The 23515-nt window shown below is 37.9% G+C and overlaps 1 non-coding gene across 1 annotated transcript; it reads right to left on the reverse strand.

Annotated features, from left to right (window-relative positions):
- Positions 1-20646: 20646 nt before the first annotated feature.
- Positions 20647-23506, reverse strand: LOC104439051. Its single transcript, XR_724054.3, has 2 exons — positions 22615-23506; positions 20647-21065 (listed from the first exon to the last, which is right to left on the reverse strand). It is a non-coding gene; the product is annotated as an uncharacterized LOC104439051 (transcript).
- Between the last annotated feature and the right edge of the window lie 9 nt (positions 23507-23515).

Genomic DNA, 23515 nt, shown 5'->3' on the forward strand with positions numbered 1-23515 from the left:
CATAATGTCCCACCCTTTTCTCGGGATATCTTTTGGGTCTCTTTGTATCATACTTCAAGGCGGGGTACCTGTAAGTAGTCTAGAAGAGCAATGAATCCAGTAACTTTAGCCTAGATGGCTCAAGTATCCGAGGAAGAACGGACGCAAATGTATTAAGTTCATTTCTCTAGCAATATGAATAAATGAGGGATCAGTCTCCCATAAGGACTCTTTACAAAGCTCCCTTTTAGCCCTTTATTGCTGCCAATAAAATGGGCTACTACTATAGCAGGAACTTCTCAGGGGTTTTTAATTTATGGACGTTTTAATCAGAAATCATCAATAATAGATGGTTCAAGGAAAAATTAGCTTTCATTTCAGAGGCAATAATGGTGCATCGGCAAGTCATTACTATGAATTGTCTGCGTTTCGGTTTATTGAAGAAAATCCTTGAAAGTCCCGTGAACTGCTAATCATTTTGAAGTGACCGATGGCCTCGTTACAGGTGTGCGATTTTGCCTTATCCATGTCCAATGTGGACCAAAGTTGTTGTAAACAGTGTTCCGGATGCGTGAGATGATGTTGACTGTTCTCAACACTCAATGCTATAAAAAAAAATGGGTCTTATTTCTTAGTTCCTTCTATGTTAGTATCATTCAATAGCAATTCTAGAAGAGCTTTGCTAGCACAATAGTCTTTAGGCTATTATGAGAATAACAACTTATTATAAGTCACAAATTCTTAAAGGAGTGGACTTCACAATATTTTGTAATTTGTTTATTTAGTTTTTTATGGTTTAAAATAGACTGTTATTCTCATGGTAGATTAAAAACTATTACCAAATTATTTTTCATTCTAGAAAGTATTTGAGTGAAGGAGTTTTCTTGGAAGCAATCAATGGATTTGCCATTTTCATTGAGGTACAAATGCGGCAAAAGATTAGACATTCAACAGTTATATTAACCGACATTCCTAGGCGACATCTCTCGTTGCAAGCGTGAATATTTTTCTTTGTAGTCTAAGTAGCAGGAGTGGGTACTCTTCATCTTTGATCTTTTATTTCTTCAATAAATACAGTTTTTTTCAACACCTTCTGCGCAAAGTGCACAAAATTGTTCTCTATCTAGTTCAAATGTACATAGCCATCTCTCATATATTCTATATCTACAGCATACATTCAGAAACTAATCTTAGGTATGGGTCACTACTACATAGTTAGACAAAACATATGACGCTTGTCTTCATGTAGGATACGTTGAGGAAGTTTCACAGAAGTTGGGACTATGTATTGCTCCACGGCGGAAAAATGAAGTCATTAATCAATGTAGAGAAAGTTTTTTGTGGAGTTAAACTTAACACGCACGACATGACTATGTTCTGCATATGCTTTTCTTCCCCCGATTCCATTTTCTTGGGTGCATAATGTTTAGACTTATCAAATAGGTGGATCGGGTTGGTTTGGATGGGTTAAAAATGAGTCCGACTCAAAATGACACATATTTTACATCATGCAATTTTAGCGACACATACTCAACTTCACCTGGACCTGGCTCATGCCCCATCCAATCCAAATTCTAATTGTTAGTAACTTTACCCCTTAAATATGGAGAATCACATACCTAAAAGAGATAAGTACACTGAAAGTCTTAAAATTTTTTATAAAATTTTTTATCTATCAAATGAACTACTTTTTTTGGAAAGCAATGAACTACTTTCATCCCAAATGAAAAAAAAAAAAAAGAAAAAAAAAGAAGGCAATAAATTATCTTAAATGAAGAGTGGACCTCCTATTTTAGCTTAGTCTTTGTTGTGCGGCAGATTTGTAATTGAAAATTTTAAAGTTCCAAAAACATGTTGAAGTGAGATTCAAAATAATTGAGAGGGGTAAGACATAAGAGTAACTTTGTGTTTTAGTAAAACTGAAACCAAGCAAAAAGAAAAGGTAAGAAATAATCTTAAATCAAAAGTAAGACTTGTAAGGGATAATGTGGTTGATTTAAGACAGAAGTGAGTGCTATAATATTTTTTTTTTAAAATTTAATATCACGAAAAACTCTAAACTGACATACTTATGACAAATTTATCACCCGCTAATCTTCATTGGATTTTATTATCAAAATTTTAAATTATATGACACGTAGCAGTTAATGGATATATCAATTTGGAATTTTATCCTCCATTAGTTATGAGTGTACCGGTTTTTTTTTTTTTCCGCAATATTAATCTAATTGAACAGAAATTAATTGATAGTAAATTTATCATAAATATATCAATTTGAACATTTTAGTGATGTAAAAATTAATTTGAGGTAAAATTGTGATAGGTGTACTAGTTTGAGATTTTTGATAATAAAAACATTAATTTGTGATAAATTTATCACGGATGTACCAGTTTGAGGTTTTTCGTAATATTGTGCGAACCTTAGATTATGTAACCCATACTCAGTGAGCTCTGGCACATGTTAGATGCAACAATGTTAGCATGTTTCCTATCACAATTGGTAGAGCTCAAACGAGCTTAATCACTTGATTTTCCATCGAGCTACTCTTATAATGATCAAGCCCTCTATATCCGTTTGTTCTTTTCTTTACTTTCATGTCGTGTCGAGGTGTGTTTGTAACAGAATGGTTAATCAATTTCCTAGCCCTGACATCATGAGTGGTATTGTAAATTGGTCGCCTTCACCAGATGATGGACTTACGTCTAATCAGGAGAAACTAAAAAAATAATAAGTCTAGATTTGTCTTCTTACCCAGATTTAAGTAGATAATCAAGAAATCAACGTCGATTAGTCTTTGTCCCGTTGGGAACCATCATATCTCTCCCCTTTAGGCTGGAAGAAAAATGTTTTTATCTTTGAGGTACTCACCAACCATTCATCAAGGAAAAATTATCCAAAAAATCTTAAACTTGTTATATTTTTACCAATTTAGTCATAAACTTTTCAATTTTTCCAATTCAGTCATAAACAATTTCATATTTTGTCAATTGAGTCAATCTGGCTAATTTTGATTAGAATTCACTAACGTGGATGCCGATCGTGTGGATACCGACTATCTTATGTGGCACGATCAACGCTAACATAAATATATTTTAATAATATTTTGAATTTCTAATGATTCTTTTTTTCGATTTTGGAGTTAGGGCCGAGAAGGGTGGCTAGCCAACCCTCACTAGCCGCAAACAAGGCCCAGCAAATCCTCACCTCATCGACTCTAGGCGAGGGCCACAATGCCCTTGCTTGTGGCCGGCAAGGATCGACCAACAACCATCACTGATCCTACCTCAAAAATCGCAAAGAAAGCAAAGAAAAGGAAAAAAAAATCATTAAAAAAATTCAAAATATTATTTTAAAATATCCATATCAGTGCCACCCATTCACGTTAACAATTTTCAGCCAAATTTAACTAGATAGACTCAACTATGAATTGAGAAAATTAAAAGGGTTTAAGACTAAATTAGTAAAAGCACAATAGATTTAGAATTTTTTGAATAATTTTCCCGTTTAACAGGTCGTTGTATTGACATCTCTATTCTTTGAAAAAAGAGAGATCAAGATCTTGAATATTCGAACAACTTACACTTGGATGGATTCAATGGTTGATATTGTTTTTCTTGATTTATATTTTATTCTGAGGTGATATGCCTTGGAGTCAATGTGCGAATACCACATGAACCCTATCTTACTCGAGTGCATTAATATCATCCTAGTTTCATTCAGGTTAAGTGAACTACGTCACGGCAATTTCACTATATCAATTCAAAGAGATCAACGAGCAAACCAATGGTTGAGAATTTACGTCATGAGAAGTATGAAGTCTCGAGTTTGATATTTCGACCTCATGTACTCTACTTCAAGCAAGGCCACCAAGGAAAATGCCCTCGGCAGAATCCCTTTAGCCCCTTTAAATGTCTGATAAAGGGAAAATGATGTTTGAAATATTTGACCGTCAATTTTCCATCGGGGCCTTTTACTAGTAAGTGGTAGCGGGGTTGATAGGCCAAATCAACTAGCAAAGGAAAATCCTAAAGATTATGAGCCAATGTAACCTGAAGGCCGGCCCGGTCCATTAATCCCTCTTTATGTAATCATTTGAAAGCCCTATTGATGAGGAGTTGTACTACTTTTTTCAAGTCGAGCGTATTGATCACTCGCGACGGCCTGTCCTTATCAAGTTCCATTTCATGTCTAGGCCTAGTGTTTCACTATCTAGGTCCTCATCGGCATCCGTGTGTTGACACCTAAATTTTACTATTTTTAAATGCTAGGAATTAGTAAAAAAAAAAAAAAAAAGTAAAAAAAAAAAAACGATCGAAAATGGTCGGGTCGGGCCGGATCCAGCTTTGGCCCGACCCACCCCCTTTTTTTTCTCTTCCTCTCCCGTGCTAGGCCGGCCCAAGCCTCCTTTCTCCTTCGGCCCGGCCCGCGCTCGTTTTTCCTCCCTCTAGCCGGTCTTCACTGTAGGACTTGCAAGGAAGAACAAAAACAGATCAATAGCAAAGAGCAGAAGGAGCAGTGATGGAGGAGCAGGGAGATCGGGATGGTAGCGTGATCCACGAGTCGGGAATGCCTAGCCGGCAACTGGCACAGCTGTGGTCTTTGTGTGAGGTCTTGCAGAAGATAAAGAGAGCAAAAAAGGGAAAGAAACATGAAGAAAAAGGAGGGGGCAAAGACCAACAGAGAAGGGAGAATCGACACAAAAAAAAAGGAACCTGAGAGCAAGCAAAGGAGAATACACGAAGCATAGAAAGAAACACGGAGGGAAGGAGAGGAGGAGAAAAGCCCCATTTGGCCGTCAATCGCTGCGGTCGATTGCCGCTTGAGGTGCCGACTGTCTCCAACCCCATCGGAACTTCAGGAGGTAGAACAAATAGAACAGGGAACGATCGAAGACAGAGAGAAGCGAGGAGAAAGTTCGAATGGGAGAGACAGAACCAGAGGAAAGTGTTGGAGAAATCTCTCTAGAGTGTTTTGAAGCTGACAAAACATTTTTATCAGTCTAGTCTGGAAGCTGTACATACCCTTGTACTTAGAGTCTCGAAGACTTTCAAATCACCGACTCGGACACAAGACTCAAGACTCAAGACTATTCTCATTGACAGTTTCTAATCTAGCGACGAAGGCGATCCAGAGCTAAAGTGTTTGGTTAAGGATTTGGTCTTGTCGACTGGAGAAGATCTCATGGCTGGATTTGATACAACGGATTAATTATTCAAATCAAGATCGTTTGAAGATCCGATGATTGACGAAATATTCTTGGAAGGTTCTATTCTTGGAAACCAAGATCCTGATTGTATGGGCGAACATGATTGATGGGCTATCGACATATTCATTTAATAGCTCGAATGACCTTCTTAATTGATTCTGTCCAACGGGAAGATTGGAAGAATTCCTTTGGTAAGTGCCAACGGGTATGATAGCATAAAGGAGTATAAAAAGAAAACGTTCCAGTTATTCTAGTAAGTGCTCGATAGAGAAATTCCAGTCTCGAAGCTCCTTGATTATTAGTCGATTCATATTGAGCGAAACTGTACACACAAAGAGAGTTTATACTTAGTGATACCTTGAGAGAGTGTGGTAGATCTTCTACACCAAGAAATCAAGGAAGAACAGTGCTGTAATATCTCTTTGTTCATAGTGGAATCCAGCCAAGGGGCTGTCGGTGCGAAAAGAGTGGACGTAGGCTTGAAATAAGCCGACCACTATAAACCTCGTGTTCAATTTTCTCTTCCCTACTCTCAGTCTTACTTTGATCGTTGTTTGTTTATTGACGAAGAAAAATTGTCTCATTTCTATCAACTGTCTAGTATTGTGCGATTATCATTAGAAATTACTTGTTATACCTATTCACCCCCCTCTAGGTACTTATACTAGTCATATCAATTGGTATCAGAGCTCGTGTACTCACTTTATTTGAAGTGTTTTACTTGAGTAAAAGATCCATGGCTAGTATGCTAGCTCCGGGCTGGTGGAAGGTCAAAGCAATACCTCCTCCTTACTTTGATGGAAAGGACTACAACATCTGGAAAAAAAATGAAAGCATTTCTTCGATCAAAGGATCCTCTGGAATGGGACGTTGTAGAAAAAGGAATCACTCCTAAAGTTGCATCCGTCTCAGAAAGAGGGAAAGAAACTATTGAGACCAGCGGAATGTCTCAGGAAGAGATAATCAAGAGACAAACTCTTGATGCAAAAGCTATATATTCTTTATATTATGCCTTGTCACCCACTGAATATAACAGAATATCTTCTTGTATTACAGCAAAAGAAGTCTGGGATAGGTTACATATCACCTATGAAGGAACTAATCGAGTAAAAGAGACCAGAATCAACATCCTTCTCGGTCAATATGAAGCTTTCAAAATGAGACTTGGAGAATCTATAACTGACATGTTTAGCCGTTTTACAGAAATTGTAAATGGTCTTGAAAATCAAGGACAACCAATTTCTGATCCCATGAAGGTAAACAAGCTACTGCGTGGACTCTCCAAGGATTGGAATCACATAAAGACTTCAATAAGAGAGACGCAAAGAATCATGCCACTATCTGTCGATGAGCTGGTTGGAACTCTTCAGTCTTATGAAGTGGAATGAATTAATGAAGACGAAGATCCAAAAGGTAAGAAATCCATTGCATTAAAATCAAATGATGATTCTGATGCTACTGATTCTCAAGATGATATGGACGATGAGGAGCTTGCTCTCATGATAAGAAGATTCATAAAGTTGAATAGAAAAGGAAGAAGATTCAACTCAAAGAAACAAAGCTTTCAAAGACAATAGACCAAGTCTGTTGATGATGATGAATCAAACAAAGATATAGTTTGTAGTTTGCTTTGAATGTAAGAAAAAGGGACACATCAGACCCAACTGTCCCCTTCTAAAGAAGAAGAAAGGAAAAGCTGAAAAGTCTCGAAAGGCTCTCAAAGCCGAAACCTGGAGTGATACAGAGTGTGAAGGAAGTGATGATGAATATGCCAATTTGTGTCTGATGGCGCAATCAGACTCAGACTCAAACTCTAAATCAGACTCAGACAGTGAATTTGAGGTAAGTAATTTTAAAATTCCTATCAAGGTTTCTAAGTATATTGATGAGCTGTGTTTTAGTCTTAAGACTTCTCTTAAAAGGATTTCCGAACTTAAAAAGAAAAAGTTGTTCTAAAACAACAGGAAAATGTGTTGAAAGAAAGAGTTAAATGTTTAGACATGAATGTTTCTACTTTTAAAGAAAGTGAAGAAAATCTTTTGAAAATGAAAATGCTCTTTTTTCAAAGAAATTTTCAATAGGGTCCGAAAACTTGAAAAAATTCTTTCAGCTCAAAGACCTTATTTCAATAAGTCTAGTTTAGGTATGACTTGGGAAACTATTCCCTTGATTGATTTTCCTAAAGTAAAAGAAAGAATCAAGCAAAGACCCTCAAGAGAGGCCTACAAAAATCATTTCAAGAAGGTTTTTGTAAAGTCTGTAGGTCGAAATGCTCTCAGGTGTTCAAAATGCAATAGCCCGGATCACTTTGAAAAAGAGTGTCCTATGGTTTGGAAACCTGTTAAGAAAACATGGGCTAATACTGTTTATCTTACTAACACCAATGGACCCAAGAAAATATGGGTACCAAAGAAAACTTGAGACTCTCTTTTAAATGCAGGTCTCCATCAAAGAAAAGGTAAAGTGGTATCGGACAAAGTGGATGTTCAAGACATATAACAGGGAGACTCAAATTGCTTTATAAAGCTCGTTCAAGTAAATGGTGGAAAAGTCTCATTTGGTGGAAACAAAAAGGAAGAATTGTGGGATTTGGAACTGTGAAAATTGGAAATCTCATAATAAGTAATGTTTCCCTAGTAGAAGGACTCAATTATAATCTTCTCGGCATAAGCCAACTATGTGATACTTGGTTTTAAGATCTTATTTCAAGAAGGAATATGTTATGGAATCGCAAAGACTCTACTCGTCTTTTATGGGTCGAAGGCATGGAAATATCTATCTTCTGGATATGAAACCGGATGAATCGCAATGCTTAATTTCAATTCAAGACGAAGCAAGCTTGTGGCACATAAAGCTTGGTCACATCAATATGAAGCAGATAGCCAAAATCTCATCAAAGCAGTTTATTCGTGGACTACCCAATTTATCATACCAAAAGTTTGATCTATGCACTCCATGTATATTGGGAAAGTAGGTAAGAAATTCATTTAAGCCAATAAATCATGTCTCTACTAATCATGTACTGCATCTGTTGCATATGGATATCTTTGGACCAACCAGAACCCAGAGCATTGGAGGTAAGAAATATTGCCTAGTAATCGTGGACGATTACTCCTGATTTACTTGGGCATATTTCCTTGCAAGTAAGTCTGAAACCTTCTCGTATTTTGAAAAATTTGTTAAAAAGGTTCAAAATGAAAAATGATATGTTATTTCAAGTATAAGAATGGAGGTGAATTTGAAAATCAAGATTTTACAAAATTTTGTGATGAATCTCGGCCTCAAGCATGTGTTCTCCTCTCCATACACTCCTCAACAAAATGGAGTTGTGGAAAGAAAGAATAGATCCCTTCAAGAAATGGCTAGAACTCTTTTAATTGAAAGTAAGATTTCTTCACAATTTTGGGCTGAAGCTGTTTCAACAGCGTGCTATATCATAAATAGAGTCTTTTTAAGACCTATTCTAGAGAAAACCCCTTATGAGTTATTCAAAGGTAAGAAGCCTATTGTTTCGTACTTTCATGTGTTTGGTTGCAAATGCTTTATATTGAAAAATGCAAAAGATCGAGTTGGTAAGTTTGAAGAAAGATCAGATGAAGGCATCTTCCTTGGATATTCTACATCAAGCAAAGCCTACAGAGTCTATAACAAGAAGAGTCAATCGGTGGAGGAATCAATGAATGTCAAATTTCAAGATTCAATGCAAAATGAATCCAAATCGGACTCAACATGAAGAATCTGAACTCGCCGGACTCTTCAAAGCTTACATCTCAAGAAGCATCTCAGACTCTGGAAGACCAGCATCAAGTTGTTCGTGAAGATTCAAGTAAAGAAAGAGATCATCAATCAGACAAATCAACCAGTAACTGGAAGCATAAGTCCAGTCATCCCAAAGATCTCATTATTGGCGAAATTAATGAAGGAATTCGCACCAGATCCAAAAGGCGTGAAGAGTCTAGTGTTGTGACACTTGTTTCTGAAATAGAACCCAAAAGCATAGAAGAAGCTTTATCGATGAAAGCTGGATTGAAGCTATGCAAGAAGAGCTCGAGTAATTCAAGATCAATGATGTCCGGGAATTGACTCCTAAACTAAAAGGTAAATCTGTTATTGGAGCTAAATGGGTTTTCAGGAACAAGATGAACGAGAAAGGAAAAGTCGTAAGAAACAAAGCAAGACTCGTGGCCAAGGGATATACGCAAGAAGAAGGGATAGACTATGATGAGACCTACGCTCCAAAGAGCAAGGTTAGAAGCTATTCGATTATTGCTTGCTTTTGCTTGTTATGAAAATTTCAGGTTATTCCAAATGGACGTCAAAAGTGCCTTCCTGAATGGATTTATCCATGAGGAAGTTTATGTGGAACAACCACCAGGGTTTGAAGACCCAAAAAAACCAGACTTAGTCTTCAGACTGAAAAATGCCTTGTATAGTTTAAAGCAAGCACCTCGAGCTTGGTACGACAGACTAAGTAATTTTTTAATACATAATGGTTTTGTCAAAGGTAAAGTAGATACTACTCTATTTATCAAAAAGGAAAACAAAAGCTTTCTACTTATTCAAATATATGTGGATGATATTATTTTTGGATCCTCTAATGAAAGTCTCGTGTAAGAAATTCTCTAAGTCTATGCAGGATGAGTTTGAAATGAGTATGATGGGAGAGTTAACCTTCTTTCTTGGACTTCAAGTAAAACAATTGAAGGAAGGAACTTTCATTCATCAAGAAAAATATGCTAATGATCTTGTCAAAAGGTTTGGACTGGAAAAGTGCAAAAGACCGACATACCAATGTCAAGTTCTTTGAAGATAGACAAAGATGAAGAAGGGAAGAAAGTTGATCAAAAAATGTACAGGGGTATCATCGGTTCACTTCTTTATCTTACTGCCTCTAGACTTGACATTTTGTTGAGTGTGTGCATCTGTGTTAGGTTTCAATCAGACCCTAGAGAATCTCATCTCAATGCTGTGAAACGAATTATTAAATACATTGCTTCATCTTCAAGTATCGGTCTTTGGTATCCTAAGAAGGGAGACTTTAATCTTCTTGGATATTCGGACGCGATCTAGCCGGTTGCGAGTTGATAGAAAGAGCACCTCGGGAACTTGCCAATTGCTTGGGAACAGGACGGTGTCTTGGTTTTCAAGGAAACAAAACACCGTGGCTCTCTCTACAACGAAGCGAGTATGTAGCTCTTGGAAGTTGTTGTTCACAAATTCGTGGATAAAACAACAGCTACAAGACTTTGGAATTGAAGACTCATGCACCGAGATTAGATGTGACAAAGACCCGGCGCAATCAATCTTACTAAAAATCCAATCCTTCACTCAAGGGCAAAGCATATAGAGATTCGCCATCACTTCATTAGAGATCATGTTCAAAATGGAGAAATCTTGATTCAATTTGTTGAGTCAAATAGCCAACTAGCGGATATATTCACAAAGCCTTTGGAGAAGAATCAATTCGATATCATCCGTTCCGGACTCAACATTTTGAAGCTTGAGGAAATCAAAGTCTAGAGACTCTCAGACTCTCAGACTCAATCATTCACGGCCATAGACTGTAAGTTGTTTTAATATTCAATCTCGAAAAGGTACGATCTTTCGTTCATTTATATTTGATTTATCTTTAATTTCCGAGAAAAACGGAATCTTGTCTTTTCAAAAAGATAATCTCTATTAAAAAGGCAGTTATCGTTTTTTAAAAGGGACGACTGTTCACTTTCCTTTATGTTGATTGGTTTTTTCCTTTCTATAACTGGGTTATATACAGTAAGTTGTCTTCTTCGCTTAACTCCAAAACCCTAAAAAGGCATTATCCTCCCAATCCTGTCTCGATTTCGTATTCATCTTTGAGAAAGTTGTCATCTTTTCTGGGGAAAGCGAGTCAAGGAATCTTTCAACGACAAGAAACGATGTCTTCTTCTAGAAGGTCTTCAAGAATCGCAAGCAGGGGACCACAGAGAATGAGGGAGGGTCCTACCCATTTCGATCTCACCGAGGAAGAAGAGTTACTGAGACAGCAATAGAGCTCGATTCACTCTCAGCCACGTCAATCTCCATTATCTACCCCCACAGAGTGTGGATCAACTACCACAGGAAGAAATCATCGAGGAAGACACCGTAAGAGTCCAAAACCCTCTTTTATTTATAAGCTCTATCGTGCTTTGAAAATCATAGGTACACCACTAAACTATGTGGATGCCTTCCTTAAAGACAAAGGGTATAAAAATGAGTATATCTTTTTGCGACGGATGGAGGATTTGGGAATTGCTTCCAAACGAAAGGCTGAGGAAGCACTTGCGAACATTCCAAGTGACCCTCGTGTAGGGGGATTTAATCCGACTAACGGGAATGACAATGATAAACTATTTAGAGAATTCCAACCCAGGGATGGGTGTTGCTGCGAAAGTGAAAGGAAAAAGAACGGAGTTGTTCAAATCAAATGAACATGAGGATCGGTTCTTCAAATTGTTGAAACGAGGGGTAATAAACCCCAGGAGCGTTGATTTTGATTTTCTGGATGCCATCAATGTGAACTTAAAGGAGAAGTTCAATCTACTTCAACTAGAGCAATTTTGCTCTGACACCACAGACGGCTATGCACAATTGACAGCATATTTCTATTCAAATCTTAGCTTTTTAGATGCGAATAGAATATCCTTCAGTGTTCGAGACCAAGACTATGAGGTAGATGTGGACATGTTGGCAGACATAATTGGAGTTGAAAGAGGACGATATCAACTAATCAAGGTTTCAATCGCTCGTACCACACTGGAACTTGTCAAAGACAGAGTACGAAGGAAAAGTTACCTACACAAGAATGCATGCCATCAACATCTTACTGCACAAAATCGTGATCAACTGTCTCAGGCCAAAATCAACATCCAAGACAGACGTGTCTAATTCTGAGGCGAAATTGATGTACGCGATCAATTCAGGGAAGAAGTTCTCTCTTCCTCACACCATTCTCTTCCACATGTACAGAGCAATGGTGAAGGATAAGGGCCAGTTGCCTTACTCAGGTCTTGTGACTAAGATCTTCAGACACTTGAACATTGAACCTCCACATACTCTTTGCATTCGACCATGCGACAAAATGGTGGTGGGTTTGAAAATGCTGACAAAAATGCATCTGAAAGAGCTTGATAAGGCAATGGAGAAGTTCAAAGTGAAAACTCCAGTTAAATCTCATCCAGTCTTGTCTGCGTCGAAAAGGAAAGGGAAGGAGACCATGGGTGCTCCATCCAAAAGAAAAGAGCTCTAATCTTAGAGGATGAAGATGAAGATGATGAACTCACTATCTTTGCCTTGGCTTTGAAAAGACTCAGTCGTTCTGTATCCAAATCAATGGAACGATAGGAGAAAAGAAAAGAAGTAGAGGAACAAGAACATAGAGAAGCAGAGGAGAGAGAAGAGAAAGAAAAAGAAGAAGAGGAGAAAGAAGTTGAAGAAGAAGAAGAAGAGGAGAAAGAAGTTGAAGAAGAAGAAGAAGAAGCAATCAAAGAAAAGTCTGCAGATGAAGCTAGAGAGAAAAGGCAATCAAGATTCTACGAGCATGACCATCTCTATTCCCCAAATGAGGCCTTAGAAACAAGGGGAGATGACGAGCAAGGAAAGACTACACCATATCCTGATCACAGTGAAGGTGTGAGTCGCTCGCAAGCAAATCCAGAAGATATTCAGGCTTCTCAAATGCCTGAGGAAGGACATGACACCTCAACGCTAAATTTGCGCGATTACATCGAAGTTCCATCGTCTGCCTTTACTCCATCTGATTGAGCAAATGCCAGCACGCAGACGGAAAATACCGCAGATTTTCGTCGTATCCTTGATCTTCTTCTGGCAATGCAGGGTCAAATATATGCTTTGGAATGTGAAATTCAAGTCCTGAAGAATTCTGGACAAGCGTCTTTTGTTACCCTGTCGGATCAAATACAAGACATCGCTCATCAAATTCAAGCAAATGCCAAAGGAGTAGAGGTGACTCGTCTAAGGGAAGACTTGAAGAGGCTGGAAGGCATCGTACAGTCGATGGGAGATTTCCAGATTGTGCGCGTTCCCAAGCAGACTTGACTCTTTCTCACCTTTTTAATGATGACAAAAAGGGGGAGAATTGCCAGCTTTGAACTGAACTAAACTTTGATTTTGAATCTGTCTTTAATTTCAGTTTGTTTGGATATTTATTGGATATTTATTTTTGAGTATGACTTGAGTGTGGTGGACTTGGTGAATTTGACTGACTTGAGTGTGTGGATTTGAAATTGACTGTTGCATTATTTATATCAAGTGTTATTGTATGGCTTTACTCATGAAAGACTAACCTATTTTCTATGGATGCAGAGTCTAGTTGAGTTATTAATCTTTATGAGATATCCATACTGCTTGAGTAATGTTTTTGCAGGTCAAAGTTGTTCAAATCTACAGGAAAGTTTTGTCACCATAAAAAATGGGGAGATTGTTGGAGAAATCTCTCTAGAGTGTTTTGAAGTTGATAAAACATTTCTATCAGTCTAGTCTCGGAAGCTGTATGGACCCTTGTACTTAGAGTCCGAAGACTTTCGATCACTAGACTCGGACACAAGACTCAAGACTCAAGACTATTCTCATTGACAGTTTCTAATCTAGCGACGAATGTGATCCAGAGCTAAAGTGTTTGGTTAAGGATTTGGTCTTGTCGACTGGAGAAGATCTCCTGGCTGGATTTGATACAACGGATTAATTATTCGAAATCAAGATCGTTTGAAGATCCGATGATTGACGAAATATTCTTGGAAGGTTCTATTCTTGGAAACCAAGATCCTGATTGTATGGGCGAACATGATTGATGGGCTATCGACATATTCCTTTAATAGCTCGAATGACCTTCTTAATTGATTCTGTCCAACGGGAAGATTGGAAGAATTCCTTTGGTAAGTGCCAACGGGTATGATGGCATAAAGGAGTATAAAAAGAAGACATTCCAGTTATTCTAGTAAGTGCTCGATAGAGAAATTCCAGAGTCTGAAGCTCCTTGATTATTAGTCGATTCATATTGAGCGAAACTGTACACACAAAGAGAGTCTATACTTAGTGATACCTTGAGAGAGTGTGGTAGATCTTCTGCACCAAGAAATCAAGGAAGAACAGTGCTGTAATATCTCTTTGTTCATAGTGGAATCCAGCCAGTGGGCTGTTAGTGCAGAAGAGTGGACGTAGGCTTGAAATAAGCCAAACCACTATAAACCTCGTGTTCAATTTTCTCTTCCCTACTCTCAGTCTTACTTTGATCGTTGTTTGTTTATTGACGAAGAAAAATTGTCTCATTTCTATCAACTGTTTAGTATTGTGCGATTATCATTAGAAATTACTTGTTATACCTATTCACCCCCCTCTAGGTACTTATACTAGTCATATCAGAAAGAAGCTCAAGGGAGTAGCTAGCTGTCACCGGAGGTCCGCCTGCTAGTTACCGTCCGTCCCAACCTCTTCCCCGGAACTAGGTAGGTTTCCTTGAGCATGTGTGTTCTGTTTTGGGAGCTTCGAACCGGAGCCCGCGGCTGACCAGTTCACACGAGTTTCAATCCCGTTGGCCCTCCATGAAACCTCTGTATGTTCTAGTACACGTTGTTAGGAGCCAAATCCCCGTTAGAGCCTCTAGCGAGTCGAGATCCCTCATTTTAGTAGCACACGCCGACCGTTTGCTGAAATGCTTGAAAGATCTTCAAGACTCTTTAGTGGATTATGGCCAAAGTCTGATGTTGTTGTTGTTGTTTTTTTTTTTTTTTTTTGATGACCCAGGGAACCCCCGTACGCCGCTTCACGACTGGGATAAACCCTGGGGAGACACGTGAGGACCCACCACCCACGTGCCCCGGGTAAGACACGGCTTGCACTTAAAGCTCGACGACGCCGTGGATCGAACTCGGGACCTCTCGTGAAAAGTTCCCTTGCTCAACCACCTACGCCACCACCGCGGGTGGTTCATACTCATGTAAAATGTGAAGGATGCGTCTCTAAAGCAGTCCTGAATGCTGCTTGTACGTCTAATGTCAAGTTTGGTCCGAACCTGAATTTTTAAATGAGCCTAGGTTCCTTTGTTAATCAGTGCTTCCTACATGTTCAATCAACTACGCCGCCACCACGGATGGTATAATATCAATAAAAGATTTATTAATGACAAAGGGTAATAAACGATGTACTAACCGGATTCGTAGAACTTGGTAAGTTCTAACACATTTACCTTTTCCTTCCTTTCATAATAATCAAGATCACGATCAATTCAAAATGATTTTTCCAAAATAGATCAATGCTCCCCCTCAATTTGTTGTCTTTTTGAGATGATCACGATCCTTTCTTTTCTTTTGGATTCGCTTTCTCCCCCTTTCATATGACACATTAGGATTTCCTTAACAATTTGCAAAAACTTTGCACAAGGAAAAGAATCTTTGAGCCTATTTTTGATTGCATCATGATTTGCGATCATTCTTCCCTTAAAGAATTTCCTGCTATCAACTCATTTCCCTTTTGGTATCCATCAATTTGGATCATTCCATGACGTTAGAGCAAAATATGAAAATCTCCATAGATAAACAGATATTCTTTATTAATTCATCATAGCAAAATATTTAATGAAAGAATATCTTTGCACAATAATATCTTGAAAAATAAATTCTCACTTAATCAAATCACAATAAAATCACAGAGAATAAAATCCTTGAGTATCTAGGAAAAAATATCTTGCATAATAAATTAATATCACGTAAAACAGATTTTTATTTGGCAAAATATGATTAAATCTGAGAGTATAAAATCAAACCAAATAAATTCAATTGTCTCTAAACAGAATATAAAAATAATCACACGTATCAAATCAAATCGCAACTCACAAAAGAAAAACAAATCATACGATTCTTTCTTCAATAAAACAAAATATGATCATTATAAAATCTCAATCAACCAAGGATATATCGAATATCAAGCATAATGAGAATTATGTGCCCAAATAAATAAAAATACATTCCTTACCAATTTCTTTTTTTCCTTTATTTCCTGCAAAAACAACTCATCCTTTCTTTGGTACCCATTTTTTCTTGGGTCCATGAGAGTTAGTAGAATATGCTATTTTTACCCAATCTTTCTTAACAGATCTCCAGACTTTAGGACGTTATTTCTCAAACTGTTTCAAATCTCCCCAATTTAAATACTCGAAGGCATTTTGACCAACAAGTTTTGTAAGTATCCTTTGAAAATGCTTCTTATACGCAAGTCTAGGAGACCTTTGTCTAATTCTCTCATTGACTTTAGGAAAATCCATTAGAGAATCACTTTCCTTATTAAAACCAAGTCCCGACTTATTATAGTAAGGTACTTGTATGGAAATGATATACTCTAATGTTTTTGAATCATTTGAAAATTTTGTCGAAATATTTGAAAATTCATTTTTTAAAGAATCATTCTCTTTAACAAGTAAATCTCGACTTTCTTTTGTTTGTAGAAAATCTTTTTGCAAAATTTCAAACTTTTATTTTCGAGAAAGATCTTGTTGCCTAAGCCATGATTTTTTTTTTAGTTCAGAGATCCTTTTAAGAGAAGATTTGAGATTTAAGCAAAGCTCATTTATATACTTTGAAACTTTGAGAGGAATTTTTGAATGGGTTACCTCGATTTCCTCATCGAATTCTGAGTCTGCGTCTGAGTCATACTCTGATTTTGAGTACGTGTTTGAGTCAAATTCTGATTCTGAATGTGCTATCAAGCAGAGATTTCATTGCTCATCATCTTCTTTTATTGTTGTTTTCTGGCCATTCTGCTTGTATTGTCTTCTTCCACTGAATTTCCTTCATTTTGTGCTCAGCTTTTTGAATTTCTTGATCATAAAAGCAAGTTCTTCGTCGTCCATGTCATTTTCTGAATTTGTATCATCAGAATCTGCATTAGATTTTAAAGCAATTGACTTTTTACCTTCAAGATCTTCGTCATTGATTTGTTCCACTTAATAGGATTGAAAAGTGCCGATCAATTCATCAACGGAAAGTGGCATAATCCTCTAAGTCTCCCGGATTGAGGTCTTAACATGGTTCTAATATTTTGAGAGATCTCGCAAGAGTTTGTCGACCTTCATTGGGGAAGAAATTGGTTGACCTTGATATGCTAAACCATTTACAATTTCTGTAAAACGGCTGAACATATCTCCAATCGACTCTCCTTGCTTCATCTTGAAGGATTCATATTTGCCAAGCATGAAGTTTACTTTTGTCTCTTTTACATGATCAGTCCTTTTATATGTAACATGAAGTTTATTCCAAACTTCTTTTGTTGTTTTACATGAAGAGATTTTGTTATATTCAGCAGGAGACAATGCACAATATAAAGAATAAATGGCTTTTGCAACAAGAGCTTCTCTTTTGGACATCTCCGTCCGAGACATAGAATCAGGGGGTTTAGTTTCTTAGTTTTTGTCATTCTTATTTGATGTAGATGCAGTAGTGGGATTGATTCATTTTTCCACAACATCCCATTGCAAGGGATCTCTGGATCTTAGAAATGCTTTAATTTTGTTTTTCCATACGTTGTATTCCTTTTCGTCAAAATATGGTGGCCTAATGTTGTTTTGCCATTCCATAAGTCATGGTGCCAATATACTAGCCATAGAAGATCTTTAGCTCAAAAGTAAAAACATTTTTATAAACCGAGTACTTGGCTCTGATATTAATTGAAAGTACTAGTATGAACACTTAGAGGGGGGTGAATAAGTGTAAAAACAGATTCTGCAAAATACAATGAAAACCTTTACTTTTAACCTGAGTCTGAATAACAATAGATTTTTGAAATTGAGTCTAAAGAATAACAGACTTTGAGCGAGTTCAGACTTTAGTAGTTAAATATAACTACGAACAAAATAAAGGAGTTCATGGAAGAGAATAAGAACACAAGGTTTACAGTGGTTTGGCTTAGATCAAGCCTACGTCCACTCTCCCACACTAACAGCTTCCTGCTGGATTCCACTATGCAATCAACAAGAGATTACAACTTTGAATGCAAACACTTAGTAGTAGATCACACTATTTCACTAAGTCACTCTTTTGGTATTTCTCTTATGATCACAAATGTTTAAGCTCACCAAAGACAAGTGTATGATCAAAGTTGGCTCATACTTTGAAATTATAAATTCTATGCTCCGTCTCTTACTTGCTCATCGGTCTTTGATCTCCTTAAATACTCATCCACTTCCAAACTAGTTGTTAGACAGTATCTTAGAGGATCATCTTCCAATCTACCCATTGGACAGATCTGTATCTAGAAGATTTAGTAGCCGTTGAGTGATAAAAATAGAATCCCAAATTGATTTCGATCGCCTATACAAATAGAATCTTGGTTTCTATAAGTAAAGCTTCTTCGTATAGAAAGTTCTTGTCTTTAAGATTTAATTGTTAATCAATTAGATTAAGTTAATCAAATTAATATTGACGTAGAATCCAAACCATATCACTGGCCGTTATACATTTGGGCTTATATTACGTTCCGTCTTTTGGTTCTTCTAAGTATAGACTTTGATAATATCCTTTATATGTTTTATCATCTGCATAGTTTGTTACTCAACAATTAAACACGTTAGTAACCTTTAATTTATTTTGTTATCTTCAAAATATCATAAGAGATTTTCCTAATAGTATCAATCTCATAATTTCATTTTAGATCAAAAGGGGACAAGGTCATAATTTGTCATCTAATGTGCAGAAGTAATACGATCTTTTCTTTTCTCCAAGGAAAGAAGAAATGCTTGAATCAATAAAGTTAGTAGATGATGAGACTTAACTATATTTTACTTAGTTGATGCTATGATAAGATAGTGATCATTCAGCGCATGCTCACTAGTAACAAAATGATTAAATCTACTCGATAATGATCATCCCAAGTTCGCCATAAGAGTGTCCAAAATTTGCAGTTTCCTTCTATACTTTGATTCATTCGAATTCATGTCACTTCTTTCACTGGCTGTCTTTGGTGTCATTTTCTCACGTATAATCAAATCGAAGTTAGACAAGAAAACAATTTGAAATATAAAGAGTTCATCCTGTCAACCCAAAAGACTAGATTAAGATTTAGAATTTATATGGGCTTTTCTAAAGCTCACAGAGAGGAGTGGGACATCGACTGATGAGAACCGAATCCCGAATACAAAATGCCAAAGCTTCCTGAACCTTGGATCCTTTAGTCACACCTTTACCCTTGCTTTCACCTTCTTCATATAACTACATTCATCATAACATCCAAAACCTAACATGGACAATTTGACTTTATAAAGTCATCTACTTGCATTAGCAAAATCAGAAAATATATTTACAAAAGTTGGGAGTCCAAATCCATTCACAAAGCTTCTACAAATGTTCTCAGTGCCAACAGTCAATAAGTGTTGCTCAAGAACATGAAAATCACCGCGTGGCATTTCCTCTTACTTAGAATTTCCGAGGAGCGGGGCAACATCTAATTTGTGTTTGTCGCGACCCGATCTCGCCACCCCTTGAAAAGTCCAAGGAGGAAAAGGTCGAATTTAGGGGTACTTTGATCACGAGAGTTCCCTCTACGCAATTGCGAGCTCTCCCAAGCTTGTACCTCGCGTGACAGCGAATTTTGTACAATCTAGTTGTTTATAACAACCTAAAAAAAATAGATAGGAGTCGCCACTAGCCTCATTTTTGGAGGTTGGCTAGAAATCTCAATCGAGGGTCAAGATGTTCCCTCGATTCCTACGCAACCAAATATCTAGGTTCGGGGATTTGGATTACGCTAATATTTCTATTAACGCAATTTTGGTACATAAACAGTATGTTGTGTTTTTCCTAACATGTCTATGCATTTCTTTTTACATTTTCGGCATTGTCAATTTTATACTAAGTGATCATGCATTGTGGATTACTTTAATTCTATTATGTTTCTAGAAAATGAAGGAAAACAATCAATAAAATTGAAATTGCAAGACACGAAGTAAACAATCAAGAAAAGTAGTAAACCTAATCATGCAATCCTAAAGAATATAAAAGAGAAAACAATAAGGAAAGAAAGAAACCCCGCAACTCGTCCGGTTTTATACAATGCATGAAACCCGAGACATGTCGGGAAAACGAATGGTACATGATAAATGGTCGAAATTGACATCGACCTCCACCATCTTCACGCTTTATCCATGTTCAAGGACCCTAATCTAATCATAACCTAAGAAATCTATAACTGGGTATATACAGTAGGAGAAAACAAACAAACACATCAAACAACTAAAAAACAATACAATTTTTGTGTTCACAAATGGTGACTAAAGTCATGAAGTCCCTAAATCAAATTCTAGGTGATATCCCAAGATTCAACATTATTTTGGGTCGCACCTAAATCATTCATCTAACGATCACATGCAAAGCGTATAACATGACAAGCATTCAAGCCATATGACATTGGTTATCAATTAATCAAACAAATGAGTGAGTTGACGAAGGATCACTTACTAAACATATGCATCATTGAACATGTTCATGCAACATGTATATTCATGAAGAAAAAGGCAGTCAATATGTAATTCATGTGATACCCAAAACTCGCAACTTCCGAAAATCATGTCAAGTCATAAAGAAATGCTAAACAATAGGCTAAACAACTTTGATGCAAAGTATTTTTTCACAAAGGTATCCTATGAACTATTAAAATTGTGAACCACCGGCCGTGGTGGCTCCGCTGAATAGGCTTCAGTGAACCTTTGCGAGAGAGGTGAGGAGTTCGAAACCTTTGCGAAGCAAAGGCTCTAATGGAGTTACTTGGTGACTTAAGTGTGCTGCCAGGGGTGGTGGGTCCTCCCGCTTACGTAGCATCTGGGGGTTTACGCTTCGGCTACCAGCTGAGGCGGTTCCTCTAGCAGAAAGGAAAAAAAAAATATTAAAATTGCGAACAATTTCAAAGATAGTGTCAAGAAATCCAAATTCCAAAACATCTTGCAAATTTAAGAAGGTCGACAAGAATAGCAAATCATGCTTTCATTTGTACAAATTTCCCACAAATGAAGTTCAGCATATCCCAAACAAATCTCATAGAGACACTATCATCATATCAAACAAAGCTCAAATGATGTAGGCCATGCATCCTTTCAAAACTTAAAATGTCCTTTATGAATTTCTACAGCATATTAAAAACAATTTGACACATCTACTATCTCATTTCAAGACTAACAACAACTAGCCACAGAAAAGACAGCATTTCCCTAATCGAATCAACTCCAAAAATTTTGAGAAAAAAAAAAAAATAGTATGTCCAACAATTACAACAACAATATATCAAATCAAGAAATCAATATAACATTTGGACTAAAAGTCTAGTGATCCTATCCATCTTTCCTTTCTGAACAAACATTTACAAAAATGCATGTCACCGATAACTTTGCTATCTCTACCAGTGAAAAAGTAATAGTTTTGTGTTGGCACTATTCGTTACATTCAATGTCAAGAAAAACAATTGCAACAGGGCTCAACTAATATATTTGAAATATTCCATAGGACATAGATCACAAAAACAACATGGCAATACTTCCAGCGACATAGCAAGTAACTAATAGAACCTATTATAGACAAAGATGAACAAGAGGGTAATTAAGAATGCACCTATGTTGTAATCGTCTTGTCCATGGAAATATAGAAACAATGCTATTGGTACTAGTTTCTTGACCCTTCTGATGTAAACGAAGATGATGAGGTACGGTCTCATGAGTAGACTCAGCTTCCAAAGCCTTATTATCAGAGGATAACAAGACCGAGCTCATGAGACCCTTCACTTTTTTCAATAACCATTCCCTCAATAAAAAAAGACGAACTCCAGGACTTCCCTCTCATTGACTAGACATGCAGAATGCTGAAGCAGCAGGATAGGTATGAATCAAATTCAAATATGCTTAGCAGAAGTTGACCAAGTACTCTATACATGTTTACTCATCCATGTACAGTAAGAGTGAAACAAGAAATAGAAGCACGCATATGTTCACACGTGAAAAGTCATTACTCTTTTCTTCTTCCCACCAACAAGCCCACAATTGATTGGCTGAAAAACTATCACAAGGATCAAATGCAGCATCACTGTTAGTCACAAACTAGAACCATCCAAAATACCGTGCTCATCTCTTCAGAAATTTCCAACAACCAAAAACCATCTACTCAGCACATACTACCTTACCATATGCCAAGAGACTATCGATCCCACTACAGTACATACCACCTATGCAGTACGTATTGCCCTACCATTTGCCGGGAGACTATACTAACCCCAACCACGGCCATGATCACTCACAAGTCGCAGCATTTCAATATTGGGCTGACAGAATGATACAGAAACTACCGAATGAAAACTGAAGCTAAATCCATGTTATTGATCTACATGAAAGAAACATGAGACAACGACGGCGTCTCAACTATACCTGGATTGGACCACACGAAGATGGCGAGATCAGAAAAGCAGAATAAAGAAACGATGGGAAGCCGTCACCACCGCTGCTGTCGCTGCCACCACCGCTACCGTCGATACTGTCGTCGCCACTGCTGTCGACGCGAATCTGAGCCCTGTGCTTCGAGCTCCTCGACCGACCGCCCCAGCGAGTCAGATCCGACGCGCGAGAGAGCAATCGAGAGGGAGAGACGCCGATCCGGCCAGTCAGATCCGGCGAGAGAATCCCCGATCGAGAGAGTCACCGATCGAACTCCAGAGAGAGAGCGAGAGCCAGAACTGAGAGAAAACCTCCTTTGATCGAGCGATCCTACCTCCGATCGAGTTCAAGAGAGCGAGCGAGAGCCAGAACCGAGAGAGAATTTCCTTCGACCGAGCGATCCTACCTCCGAGAAAGAATCAAATCCCCAGAGCCAGAGAGAGAGCGATTGAGAGAAAAAGAGGGATCTGCCGAGTGAGAACCGGTAGAACGAGAACGAAACTGAACTCCTCTCGCAATCCCCGACTGCCGGCCTTTGATCTCCGATCCTCGCTAATGAGAGAAAACCCTAGCCTTCGACTCGCTCGACGGAGAAACGCTGGAGACGGAGGCGGAAGTTTCCTCTGGTGGACAGCGCGCGAGGCGGAGATTTTCCCCCGAGGAATGGCGGATCTCTACCGAGATTGCCCGAGGCTAGGGTTTCGAGATCTGCCATGGAAGCTCCATCGAGCAGTTACAGAGAGAAAGAACGATGATGATCGAGCGAGCGGGAGTCCACACAGAGAATGCGAGCCCCCCGAATGCGAAAGAGAGAGCCCCCGTCGGAGAGAATCCGAGAGAGAGAGAAAAGAGAGCCTCCCGCCAGAGAGTCCCCTTTTTTATTTTGTTTTATATT

The sequence above is a fragment of the Eucalyptus grandis genome, chromosome 3 (genome assembly GCF_016545825.1).
Source record: "Eucalyptus grandis isolate ANBG69807.140 chromosome 3, ASM1654582v1, whole genome shotgun sequence".
In the NCBI taxonomy this organism is placed as follows: Eukaryota; Viridiplantae; Streptophyta; class Magnoliopsida; order Myrtales; family Myrtaceae; genus Eucalyptus; species Eucalyptus grandis.